The following is a 13,604-nucleotide window of genomic DNA, read 5'->3' on the forward strand; positions in this document are numbered from 1 at the left end:
CTAATAAACCCTCGACTTTGTGCGTCTCTGGGTTAGTAAATAATTAGGTTAAAATTATAGGAAGACCCACTCAATTGTGTCGACTGTCATAATGCATAAAAGTGACTTGTGTTTTCATTAGAGTGATTAAATGATTCGTCAACTCTTATTAATCTTCATTCCCAACCCCAAAACACGTGTTCGAGGAATATAGCGATCAGTTCGTATGCGAGTAACCAATTAATTAACCAAAGGAATTCCTTTGAATTAGTGAAGTGCAGTACTAAGAAATTGTATGTTTAAATTCACTTCTATGCAAGATATAGCTTTTGCCGAAGATACGAGGAGAAAGAGAGAATTTGGAGAGAAGAGGGGAGAGAGGAGAGGAAAAAAAGAAAAGGGTGTAACTAAATCCCTTGATTGAATGCACAAATAATGGATTGGGAGCCTTTTAAGGTAGATTATATATATTTCGTAAACAAAACTTGTTTATGCCGGGTAATAATTAATTAAACATGGACATTAAGGGTAATAAAATTTCAAATAGTATATAGGAATGAAAATCCCTTTTGAAAATGTGTATGCTCTACGGTGTGTTTGGTCAAATTTTTTACATAGTGGAAGTAGGAAAAACGAGTTTCATAGGTGACAATATATGTTGCTTGTCTCCTCCCCATCTCAACACCCCAATAGCTTTGCGATCGATAGATTAGTGAGATGTGGCACCCGCTCTACTTCTAATGATAGATAATTTCAATCCCCGACCCCCACAATGTTTGCTCTATATATTTATATATATATATTCCATTTGATATTCGTTATCTGCATTGGGATCTGACTAAATTCAAATTCGTGCCAGAAGATCTCACATTGGAGGGGTATAGCGCTCTCTAACAAAGACGACTCTATATCCAGAGCTCAAACTCGAAACTTCCGATTAACGATGAAGAAATACTTACTACTCTATCACAACCTTTCTTAGTTATATATAACTACTAAACAAGCTAAAATGCTCGTGAACTTGTTTTCAACACGGTTTGAGGTCGATATCCAAAGTGGCACACTCTTATAATTTTACATCCACAAGCAGAGAAATTAAAATAAGTCAATTGCCGCTTACCTTTTATTTCACATAGAACCATTAGACAGCTAGTCACTTTGAAACTCTAACTAATCTTCTAATAACTAATTGAAATGTCTTATTATTGGTCTATGACGAAATTCCAAATCCATATTATGATCTAACCTTCAGCAATCTTTACAATAGTGTCCGAAATATGAGGTAAATACAAGCCTCTCCTGAGAAATGTCATTCGGTTTGTCGATTGGGCACCTCTGACATAAACAGAAATAGCGTATATACAAGGCTAGCCTTTTCTCTCAAGCGTCTTCGTATTGGATCCGATCTTCTGTTAAAATGAACATGAATTATATTCTATTTTAATTCTTATTCTTAAGAGAATCCTCCACCCGAACCATTCTTAAGACCACCAAGTTCTCTTGAATGAATTCGTGCCCGAGAAAGAACCACTCAATCCAGATAGGTTCTCGCGACTGCCTTTTAAACAGGACCTCGAGAGATAAGCCATGGAAGTACCGCTAGGTAAGGAGCGAGTTCCTACTTCATTGGAAGTCTGATGAAAATGGGGGATTCAGGCTCTTTATTCTTTTATAAAATCTTTTCTTAAAGTTAAGTTAATTCGTAAATAGAAAATTGCGTATGTAGTATATAAGAAAGGTATACCCGAACGCATAAAAGAAGCAAGGTTTTGGTCGTTAAGTGACAAATGAAAAATTTATGAAAAGATTTACAATCCCACCACAAAATAGTGCACCTACATGTTTTCATCGACGTTATTCTTTGACCAATAGGAAGGTACCACACACAAGGTAAAAAGATGAAGGTGGACAAGACAGCAAAAGTTCATTTCAATCTTTCATTCCAAAGATTTAACAACTGATATAGTTAAAATATCATGGTATAGCCAGTTTTCACACTGGTCAATGAAAAATAGACAGCGTTTATCAAGTCAATGAAAAATAGCCACTATTTTGCTGCAACAGGGACCGGTCCAGTATAATATACGGGAGTTCTGGGGCATTTGTGTACGAACTCCAGCATATTATGCTAGACCGGTATACTTTGCTAACTTCTGTAAAATTTGCGGGAGACTGGAGCACCAGTGCTCCAAACTCCAGTATATTATACCGGACAATTATACTTGCTGGAACTCCCGTAAAATTTGCGGGAGTTCCAGCATAATTAAAATTTGCGGGAGTTCCAGCATAATTATGCTTGAACTCCCGTAAAATTCCGTAAAATTTACGGGAGTTCAAGCATACTTATGCTGGAACTCCCGTAAAATTTGCGGGCGTATTTTTTCGGATTTTGAACAGTGTTTTCGCTCAGATTTAAAGTGGCTAAATTTCGATGACTTTTAAAACTTGGCTATTTTTCAACGACCAGTGGTAAATCTGGCTATTTTTGAATTTCTCCCACTGATATATCAAAGGATTTATTCTATTTCACAGTATAAAAGTTTCAACAAACAGAGATATTAATAAACACTAAAGTGAATGAACCATACAACAACAACAACGACACAGTAAAATCTCACGAGTGAGATCTGAGAAGGTAGTGTGTACGCATACCTTACCTCTACCCCGAAGGTCTAAAGAGGCCATTTCCGATAGACCATCGAACCATAAACAATCATAAATCCTCAAATTCTCTGATGACATTTGCGATCTACCAAACCCCATTCAAATATTTTATGGGACAAGACAAGAATTAACACATTTACACAAACAAAGATTAAATTTAGAGTTACCAACAGGATCGATCCGATGAATATAATACTATTTTTGCTTTTTATTTTCACAATCGGAAGTAGTTGAAAACTCGAAGGGAGGAAAGTTAAATTTACTACTTATAAGACACTAATCGTAAAGGTCTTAGCGGTTTCATTAAGCCATTCTGCTATCATTCTAGTTATTTCATGTAACTGCCACCGCAGCCAATGAATGTCCTCAACCCGGAGAAAGGCAGCTCGGAATACTGCGCGGGATTCGAGGAAGGGTCGGACCACAAGGATCTATTGTACGCAGCCTTACCCTGCACTTCTGCAAGAGGCTGATTCCACCGCTTGAACCCGTAACCTCCTGGTCACATGACAACAACTTTAACAGTTACGCCAAGGAAGGGGCCTTACCCTACATTTCTGCAAGAGGCTGTTTCCACCGCTTGAACCCGTGACCTCCTAGTCACATGGCAGCAACTTTAACAGCTACGCCAAGGCTCCCCTTCCGTGGCGTCAACCCGGAGATAGGGGATAATGATTATCAGCATGTAAAAAAACCTTGGGTCATTGACCATTACTTTACACTCAGTCGGACTCAGGAGTAGTTTTATCTCAACTGAAGCTAACATCTCCTGCAATAGGTAAGGGAAAAAAAACAACCTCATTTCAGATTCATGTTCAGTGACGCCATTAGACAAAAACCTAAATGTTAAGGAATACATTCATTGATGATTGAACAGAAGAGAACCTGAGTACTTCGTTTGGAATTCACCCAAAATAAGGAGGAGATAATAATACACACACAAATATAATAACGAAAAATCATTCAGGAAGAGACTATTCAATATAAACCAATTAAAGAAGACAAGAATTATGTCAAACTTACAGCTTCAAGAACAATCCAAGCTCAGCCAAGGAAATGGGTAACCAACAGTTTCCTATAGCAGTAATTAAAAAGTAGCATAATTTAGAACAAGAAAAAGAAAAAAAGAATAGAAACAACTGGAGAAGAAAATCTTGGAATCCAACAGTTGAAGTTAGTAAATTAAAACACTATCCTCTTCACTCAGGTCCAAAATCTCACTAAAAAGTAACTCTCCCTCCTCGTGCCTCCCCCCGAACTGAGAGAAATTATTTATTTAGCTCGAAGGGGAACCTTGAAGCAATGATACAGTTGTCTTCGAGCCGTGAAATCAGCCATTGATGCTTGCATTAGGGTAGGATGTATATATCACACCCTTAGGGTGCGGCCCTTCCCAGACCTTGCGTGAATGCCAGGATGATTCGTGGACACCCTAATGTTTGTGTCCTATATTATAACCGTGCTCTAATTATCCATGCCTGGTCGTGCAAAGGGATGTTATAGGCTTATAGCATCCCACATCGGTTGACGGAATCGATGTTGTCTCCTTATATGATCTAATTGGGTAAATCATGAGCTAACTTTTGGGGTTAAAATATTAGACCCAAGGTCTATTTTCTTAACAATATCCAAGATTTGTATAGATGCACCAACTAGCTTTCCAGGGGTGAAGTTTAATTGATTGTCAGATTAACAGAACAATTTACACAAAAAATTGCAAGTCACATCAATGTTATACTGGTCTTGACAACAAGCGGTCAGATATTTATCATCTCATCAGATTCACCTAAGTGAAATTAAGAAACTAAAGGCTTGTTTGGTACGAGGAATAAGGGATTAATCTGGGGATTAAACTTGAAACGAGTTTATCCCACGTTTGGTTGGGATAAAATTATGGTATAACTAATCCCGAGATTATTTATCTCGGGAATGCAGTGTTATTTTTTCCCAATGGGAGAGTGGAATAACAATCCCGGTATAACTTGTTTCCCAACCAAACGACCCCTAAATGAATCATCATGCTATCAAGCATCGTACTCTTGTACATCAAAGAGACGTTTCTGGAAGTATGACTAGCTAGAGCGGAGAGATATTAGCTAGAGTTGCTTGGTTACCAATAACATTAGGGCCGAGAGAACAACTACCTAAAACAACAACAACGCCTCTAGTCCAAAACAAGTTGGAGGGTCGGCTATATAAATCGTCTCTGACCAATAACAATAGAGGAAAATTATATCATTATAATGAACTTCAACATTTTTTCTGGCAATACAAAAATTCTTGCTAACCTAGTGAGAATACGTATCCAAGTCCAACTAGCAAAGATCGCAATAGTAATCGTGTACTAAAGGACATTCGAATTCACGGCCTCTAACACTCACACGTATAACAAATATTCCACTTCGACTGGAACTGCTTCCCATGTTCGAAATGTTTTTAATTCCTTAATTTTGTTGCAAGAAATCATTGCTAGCTCTCAAAGTTGTTAATTCTCAGTCAAATTAAAGAAAATTGAGTTAGGCATAAACGACTTCCCAACTAGGAATTTATAGATGTACCATCACACCACGTCCAAATATAGTGTTCTTAAAGGTAGATCTGCGTACACACTACATTCCTCAGACCCCACTTGTGGGATTACACTGGGTTTGTTGTTGTTACAACATACCATGTCCAAATATAGAGTTCAAGCACTATTTCCTCCACCAAGATGCTACAGAAATTGCATCAAGTCCTCAAAATATGCGTATATCTAACAAATACTCCAATAGATTGGTAGTGAATTAAAAACGACTTTACTATCACAAGCTACAGTAACACCATTTACCCCTCTCAATAGTCACAGCTAATAGTCAATTACTACTAAAACAAACAAATAAAATATACCAGTAAAGAGACACAAAGATGAAGATACTAAATTCTAGAGATGTTGTCCCAATCTATGTTGTGTGGACTCTCTTAAACTGTTGTTGTACCCGTGTCGGATCCTCCAAAAATGCACTACTTTTGGAGGATCCGACGAGCATATGGCAACAATATTTTTGCAGAGTCCGAGCAACATATATAGACTCCCAATACCAAATTTCAGACACATGGTTGTCAGTTAAAGTTCAGACAAAACGAGACTCATAAATTACTCACTTCAGCAAGACCATAATCTGCTAAATACTTTTGGAAGTCTACATGGAGTATCTATATATACTTGTTCAACATACAAACTAGATGATGAAGCCACACAATAACTTGAAAGAAATGTGAAAAATTACTTTCATTATACAATTTTGGAAAGGTGATGGAGCAACATGTACTTAATAACACATGCAAAAGTTACCAGTCTCCTTTAGACCTTTTATACTTGTAACATATTCAAGAAGGAATACAAGTCCGCTATGTAGTGGTGCAGAAAATATTTACACAATTAGGTCACTTATAATGTAACTACATATCATTTTATATGATAGCATTAGTTGATCGATAACTGCTAACATGCTATAATACACTAAACTACTCTAACAGTAGTGTAACTCTACACTGTAAGCGTATATAACTTAAATCTATTCAAGTAACCTAAAGTCTGCAGTTGTGTCAAACATATCCACTCACCTAATAATAAACTAGGGCTGAACTAACTGAAAATAAGAACTCTATATATACATCTCAGAAAGGAATAGAAAGAGCACAAACATGCAAGCTAGTGGTATAAAGCCACTCTTTATCAAAACTTCACCAATTGCAGGAGTTTGAGAAGAAAGAAAAACATATAGCACAACAACAACAATGCCTCAATCCCAAACAATGGATAGACTAGATGAATTCATGTCGCTTTATTTAAGTTAACCTAAGTCCAATATTAGAAGTTAAGTAGTAGTAGAAGTTCTCATATTTTCTATTGGTATATACATCTGACTAAAGACTCAAGAAAATATTGAACCCAAACTAAACATATTGTCCTTTCGAGATTCAAGAACATCCAATAAAATTGGAATGATACGGAGAAGATTAACATGGTTTATGCACAAGGATGCATGACACCCACAAATCAAGAAACTAAAGGGTTGTTTGGTTGGTAGAATAAGGAATAACAATCCCGGATAAAATGCGGGATTATTTTATCCCATATGTTCGGTTATGGATATTAATTAGTCACGGAAACTATTTTATACCAAAATGGCGGGATAAGTTATCCAATATAGAAGGTGGGATAGTTATACCATGGGACATCCCAACCAAGAGATATATCTCCTTGTCTATCCCATCCTCATAACCAAACTACCCCTAAATGTATTAATCCCAACTAATTAGTATTGACTATATAGATCTTTTTCTTTCATTATATCCTATTTTTCATTAGATTCGCATGGATTATGAGATATTATCGATTTTCTAAGACAACGGAAGAGTGAAAAGCACGATTAAATAAAATACCTACTAATCAGCAACAACAACAACAAACCCAGTGTAAACCTACAAGCAATATGTGGGAAGGATAATGTGTACGCAACCTTGCCCCTTGCCCCTAACTCGAGAAGATAGAGAAAATACCCGCTAATCAAAAGAAGAAAAAGAAAAGCTGCACCGGCAGGCAATAGTGGCTGTCAAAAAGGGCTAAAATATTTAAGTTTAATTACAACGAAGGACTGCACTTAACAAAGAACAAAATGAATTCTTTAAAATAAATCAAATTCAAACTTGTGAAAATTAAAGCTCATCATTATTGATGTAATATTCTAACCTGTAACTTTCTCCAAACTTCATAGCAAAAACTGGATGCCTACCTCAGCCAGAAAAGGAAGCAAAATCTTATCAAATACACAAGTCATATTCAAAGTTCTAATTTTCTTCCTAATCCGCAACTATGAAATTAAAAAGCATATCATAACCAAAATTAAAGAGAAATTAGCGTGTCAACAAACCTACATAAAATATTAACAAGAACCCACATAAATTTAACCAAATCCCTCATACTCAAAAAACAAATCCGAGATTCATCATCTTAATAGAATATCTTTAAGAATAAAAACATTTTTAAAGATTCCTCCTTTTTATCTGAGAACTTTGTGCTCATTTTTAAGTCCCAGATTACTACGAATCCAGTAAAATTCCATAAGTAGGGTCTGGGGAGGCTAGTGTGTACGCAGACCTTAACTCTAACGTTCTACCCCTATCCGAGGCGGTTGCCGATAGACCCTAGTCTCAAGAAGACGAAAAGAGAAAGGAAAGAAAAATACAGCCGGAAAAATAAAGCAAGATTGTCAAGAGCAAAATCAAGAAATAGATCAATGAGCTAGAAAAGGTAGAAAGAAGAAAGTTTTCTGTTAAAATCATAAAAGTGAATTATTTTTTCAATAAATTTCTCGATTTTTGCAAATAAATGTATTGAAGCCGTAAAAAAGAATTAGTTATCCGTTAAGACAGAACAGTAACAAGCGTACCTCCCAAATCTAACATTCGTCCTCTTCATCAGAGATATGGAGTAATAAGTACATGAAAAGACACGCTTAGTACAATATTTAATTGGTAAAAATCATTAAAAAGAACAGAGATTTTACTATCATAAAACCCCTAAACCTCAAAAGTCTAAGATTCTTACCTGATCTGATAACTGTTCTGATTCTTCTATTTTTTTTTGGGATAAACTTCAGCTTCTTTCAGTCTAATCTCCAAAACCCACCAAGAGAACATAAATACAAACTGGTAGAAATAAATAGTATATATATATATATATATATATATATATATATATATATATATATATAGAAAGAGAGAACTAGAGAAGAACACGTCAACTGACTTGAGTTTCAATTTTATTGTGGTGCAGTAATTTTGTGTGGTTAACAAGTTAACAACATAGCAAATATATATGTCAGTGGCAATGTTGACTGTCGTGTCCATCAATCTATAGCTACTGTTTTCTTTAGACAGATGTATATATGTTAGCTAAAGATCAGAAAGAACAATAATAAATTATCTTACATTTATGCTAGCTTTGAACCAGCAGCATATTTAGGATTTGAACTTTGCGGGTTCAAGCTCCAACATTCTTAAAATTGAAACTATCTACTAGTTTTTGTAGTTTTGAGAACTTTTACCTATAAATTTATGTTTCGCATCAAAAGCACTGATTCAGTTGAACCCGGCAATCCTACGTTGCATCCGCCCCTGCAGTTTGAACAAGTGTTGGCTGGTTGAGTGGTGGAAGCAAAGCAAAAAAGAATGGGGGAAAAGTATATAGAGAGATATGACAGCAAGAGAAGTGAGCACACGCAAATGACAGTAATATAATATCTATACAATTGCCTGCGTGTGCTCACTCTCTTCTGTCAGTCTTGATTCTCCTTGTCCCCCCCTTCTCTTAGTATTTGCTTCTCTCCCAACCACAAACATTACCATGCTAAAGTCAGATCTAAAACCAAAACACAATCCCAAAGAAGAAAAAAACCTAGAACATTCATGTTCGGACTTAAACTCACAACGTTTAAATTTTGAATCCACTACTCACGGCCATTAGGGTTTTATGTGTATCTGAATTGTGTTGGAATACACCATACCCTAAACTCTAGTGCTAGTAGTAGTAGTAGTAAGGGAAAAAGATCTTTTACTTTTTTTCTCTGAGTATGATGTTACATGCAGTGGACAGAACATACACAAAACCCCATTAAAGAAACGAAACTTTTGACAGATAGAGAAAATATGATGTAGGGGAAGAAAGAAAGGGAAGGAGATAATGGGGTACTGTGGCATCATGTGGGCAGTAGTAGTACAAAATGACTTCTTTTTCTCACCACTAGCTAGTTGACTAATTTGTTTTGATTTGGTATAGTATCTCATCCAATCAGTTAAAGGACAAAAAACATAACACACACAAATGGATTAAAATCGATCAAAGTTGACGATATAGAAAGAGAGTCTTGACGGTGCTCAAGGTGTAGTGGTTTTGTGGGGTTGGCTAGCTGTCGATGCCGGACGGGTCACTGTGTTTGGACCTACGTGGACTAACATAAATATTGTACAGCAGCTTTCAAAAAAATAACCGAAAAAATATAGTATAAATTTTTGTATATTTATATATTCCATATGTTATATACATTGTCATTATTAGCCGTAGGATTGGCACTATTCTTGTAGTTTTGTATCCCTCGATCTCTATTATTACTTCTTGTATTATTTAATTCCATTGTCTTATTACCTTATTATTGCTATTGTTTCATTTTTATTGTTCTTGAGTCGAGGTAGGGTCTTTCGCAAACAGCCTCTCTACTTTCATAAGTTAGTGGTGAGGTCTGAGTTTGATGTTGTTGTTATAAGTTATATACAAATTTTATATAATTTTTCGGCTACCGAATGTAAATAGTTTCGGCGCGGGTTAAAAGTGAAAAAATCCATTAGGAGTCCTTCGTTCACATGAGAATCTTAGCAAATGTGATGACCCGGTAGGTCATCTCATGTTTTAGAACCTAATTCTGCGCTTTTAAGCTTTAAAATCCTCATTTTATATCTCATCGATTTGCGTGCGCAATCCAGGCGTGTTTCCAAAAAGCTTTTGTGTTAAAAACTGATAAAAATAAGAATTTTGCCTAAATATTTCATTTGAGTTGACTTCGGTCAACGTTTTGAGCAAACGGACCCAAATTCGTATTTAGACGGTCCCAGTGGGTCCGTATCGTGATTTGGGACTTGGGCGTATGCCTGGAATCGAATTCGGAAGTCCCTAGCCCGAGATAGCGGACCTTGTCAAAATTTGAAAGTAAAAGGCTTAATGAATTTGAATTGTTTGGCCCATAGCTAGGATATCGGGTCCGTATTTTAGTTTCGGAACCCAGTATAGGTCCAATACCATATTTGTGACTTATCAATGAAATTTGGTGAGAAATGGAGTTGGTTTGACGTGATTCGGACGTCCGGTTGTGAAAATAGAAGTTTCAAAGTTTTCTTGAAAATTTCATTTGATTTGGTGTTCAATTTGTAGTTCTAGGTGTTATTTTGGCAATTTGATCGCGCGAGCAAGTTCATATGATGTTTTTAGACTTGTGTGCACTTTTGGTTTAGAGGCCCGAGGGCTCACGTGAGTTTCGGATATGCCACGGAGAAAAATTGGACTTAGAACATTGCTGGTATGCTTCAGTTCTTGTTGCAGGCCTCAGATCTCGCAATTGCGAGGTCAATCTTCGCATTTGCGATCACTAATGGGTTCGCATTTGCGATCTACTCATCGCATTTGCGAAGAGTAGCTGGGGAGGCCAGAGTTTGCATTTGCGAACAAAATTTTGCATTTGCGAAGTGTGTGCTGGGTAGGCAATGATTGCAAATGCAATCATTGGGTTGCATTTGCGAATGCATCAGAGTTCGCATTTGCGAACCATCTTCGCATTTGATAAGATAGCAGGGTTGTGATGATCTTCGCATTTGCGGGGCTCGCATTTGCGAATCCCAGGTCGCAAATGCGACACCTGCAAGTAATCAAAAAATGACTTAGACGGGATTTTTGGTTCATTCTTCAAATTTTCAAACTCAAGAACCCTTGAGGCGATTTCTCAAAGAACATTTCTTCCCCAAATCATTGTAAGTAATTCTAAACTAGTTTCTTTCAATCTTTCACTACTTTTCCTAAGAATTCAACCAAAAACAAGAGTTTTCATGGTGGAAATCTGGGGTTTTTGGTAGAATTAGGGATTTTTTAAAAATAGGGATTTCGACCTCGAATTGAGGTTGGATTCCAAAACAAATTACATATATAACCGGGCTCGGGGTTGAATGTATAATCGGGTTTTGGTCCAAATCTCGGGTTTGGACCAAGCGAGCCCGGGTGTTGACTTTTGTTCACTTTTTCAATAATGGCCTAAATTGAATTGTTTACAATCGTGGGTAGTTCCTAAGGCTTAATTTGAATTATTTAGTTGGTAAATTGCTAGATTCTATTGGTTCGGAGGCTTGTTTGAAAGGCAAAACGGTGGTTGATCTTTGAGTTTGATCTTTGGAGCGATGTAAGTGTCGTGGTTAACCTTGACCTGAGGGATTAGGACTTATTTGTCTATTTGCTACGTGTTTAGATGTTGGGTAAAACGTATATGTGAGGTGACGAGTACTTATGCGTTGTTGTCGGGCTATAGCATGCAAGTGGGACTTGTTCCTGTAATTGTTGCTTTCCTTGATCATATTATCCATGTTTAGACTAGTATTGTTAAATTGATCGTTCCTATCATGTTTACGGATCTTTTGGTGATAATTGAGTATTGATTCTGAGGTTGAGGTTGATATTGTGGAATCAAATGTTGAAGTAAGGCTTGTTCTCGTTATTTCATATCACTGTTGTTATTTGTTCATTGCTTTATGGTAAGAGAGAGTTTTAATGCACGAAGGGTGATGTCGTACCATATTACGGGTGTTAATGCACGAAGGGTGATGTCGTGCCATGCTATGAGAGTTAATGCATGAAGGGTGATGTCGTGCCGTTTCTATTGATTTTATAATGAGATTGAGAGTAAAAGCACGAAGGGTGATGCCGTGCACTTTACTTTACTGTGTTTATTTGTTCTTATTGGTTCAAGGTATATTGGTTGTTCAAGTTATCATTAGCGTTGTGATTCTCTATCTTGTATTCCCCTTAGCATGTCCCCCTCCCGATACTACTTATCTAGCTTCTACTTGTTGTTGTTCGTACATATACTGTTAAATTGCACATATGTGGGTGTCTTTTTATAGCTTCGTCACTACTTCGTCGAGGTTAGGCTCGACACTTACGAGTACATGGGGTCGGTTATACTGATACTACACACTGCACTTCTGTGCAAATTTTGGTACCGGCCCTAGCTGATCGAGAGGTTAGCAGCTGGACTTGATCGTCAGGAGACCAAGGTAGATCTGCTGGCGTCCGCAGACCCCGGAGTCTCTTCCTAGACTTATTACTTTACTGTTCCTTTCTCTTTCAGAATAGTGTACTTTCTTTCAGACTCTGTTTGTAGTAAATCGTAGTAGCTCGTGAGTTGTTACTCTAGATCCTAAATGTATCAGATATTATGGGTTTTATACTATTCCGCAAACTCAGTTTTAGCTTCTGTTTAGCTTAATTATTTCTGTTATTAAAATTGGCTGAAGTTGACTTGAGAATTCTCTAACGTTGGCTTGCCTAGCAAGTGAAATGTTATGCGCCATCACGGTCCCGAAGGTGGAAATTTCGGGTCGTGACAACAAAGTACCAATTCGATTGTCGACATATTGTTATCCTTAATTAAAGATCTCGAATTCAAACTTTGTTAGTTAAAAAAATTTAATAAATTGCAATTTTTAGTGAGATTTGTGCTGCATAAATGTAATTAATCGGACAAGTAAATTTTGAATACCAGATAGTTAAACACTGCCCTCCGATCGAATTTAATTGATTTTTTGGTTGTTTTCACACATATTAAAGAATACATCTTTTAGCATTAATTGACAATAAGATTGACCATATTAACCTTAATTTGTTCGTTGAAAATATAACATATTCTGCTAGGCTTTTTACTCCAAAGGCAACTTTGAAATAAAAAAAGTTAACTCCTTCTTGATATATGAAATATATTAAATATTGTGAAACAAAAAAAGGCCAAAAAATTAATTAAAATTGACCGGATTAATTTTACAAGTATTTATTATTGATAGTTATCAGATAACTTTGTCCATTAAAATTTAGATAAATAGCAAAAATTACTTACTAGTAATATTTTTGTCTCGCTCGAATGTGAACTTGAGATCTCATAGTCTTCAACCCACTCAATGACTTCTAGGATACACCATTGCCCTGTACTTCTTATTTATGCATAAATTATGTTTTAATCCTTCCAACCACACATTATGCTATTTCTGTTTTAATTTATACGTCGTAGTTTGAATGGGAGGAAAGTTTAATATAAAAAAGATTTTTGAAATTATAATCTTAAATACACTAAAGCAGTTATATGTGTTTGAAAAATATAATCCTAAACATG

The 13,604-nt window shown here is 36.3% G+C and overlaps 1 long non-coding RNA gene across 4 annotated transcripts; it reads right to left on the minus strand.

Moving 5' to 3' along the window:
• LOC109234507 lies at positions 2,762-9,422 on the minus strand. 4 transcript variants are annotated; one of them, XR_002069259.1, is made up of 5 exons: positions 9,243-9,422; positions 8,733-8,802; positions 7,376-8,296; positions 3,667-7,235; positions 2,762-3,412 (listed from the first exon to the last, which is right to left on the minus strand). It is a non-coding gene; the product is annotated as an uncharacterized LOC109234507 (long non-coding RNA). The 4 variants fall into 4 exon arrangements; XR_002069260.1 differs by having other exon boundaries at positions 7,376-7,414; positions 8,076-8,296; positions 8,733-9,422; XR_002069258.1 differs by having other exon boundaries at positions 3,667-3,718; positions 8,733-9,422.

Source organism: Nicotiana attenuata, chromosome 11 (genome assembly GCF_001879085.1).
Source record: "Nicotiana attenuata strain UT chromosome 11, NIATTr2, whole genome shotgun sequence".
Lineage (NCBI taxonomy): Eukaryota > Viridiplantae > Streptophyta > Magnoliopsida > Solanales > Solanaceae > Nicotiana > Nicotiana attenuata.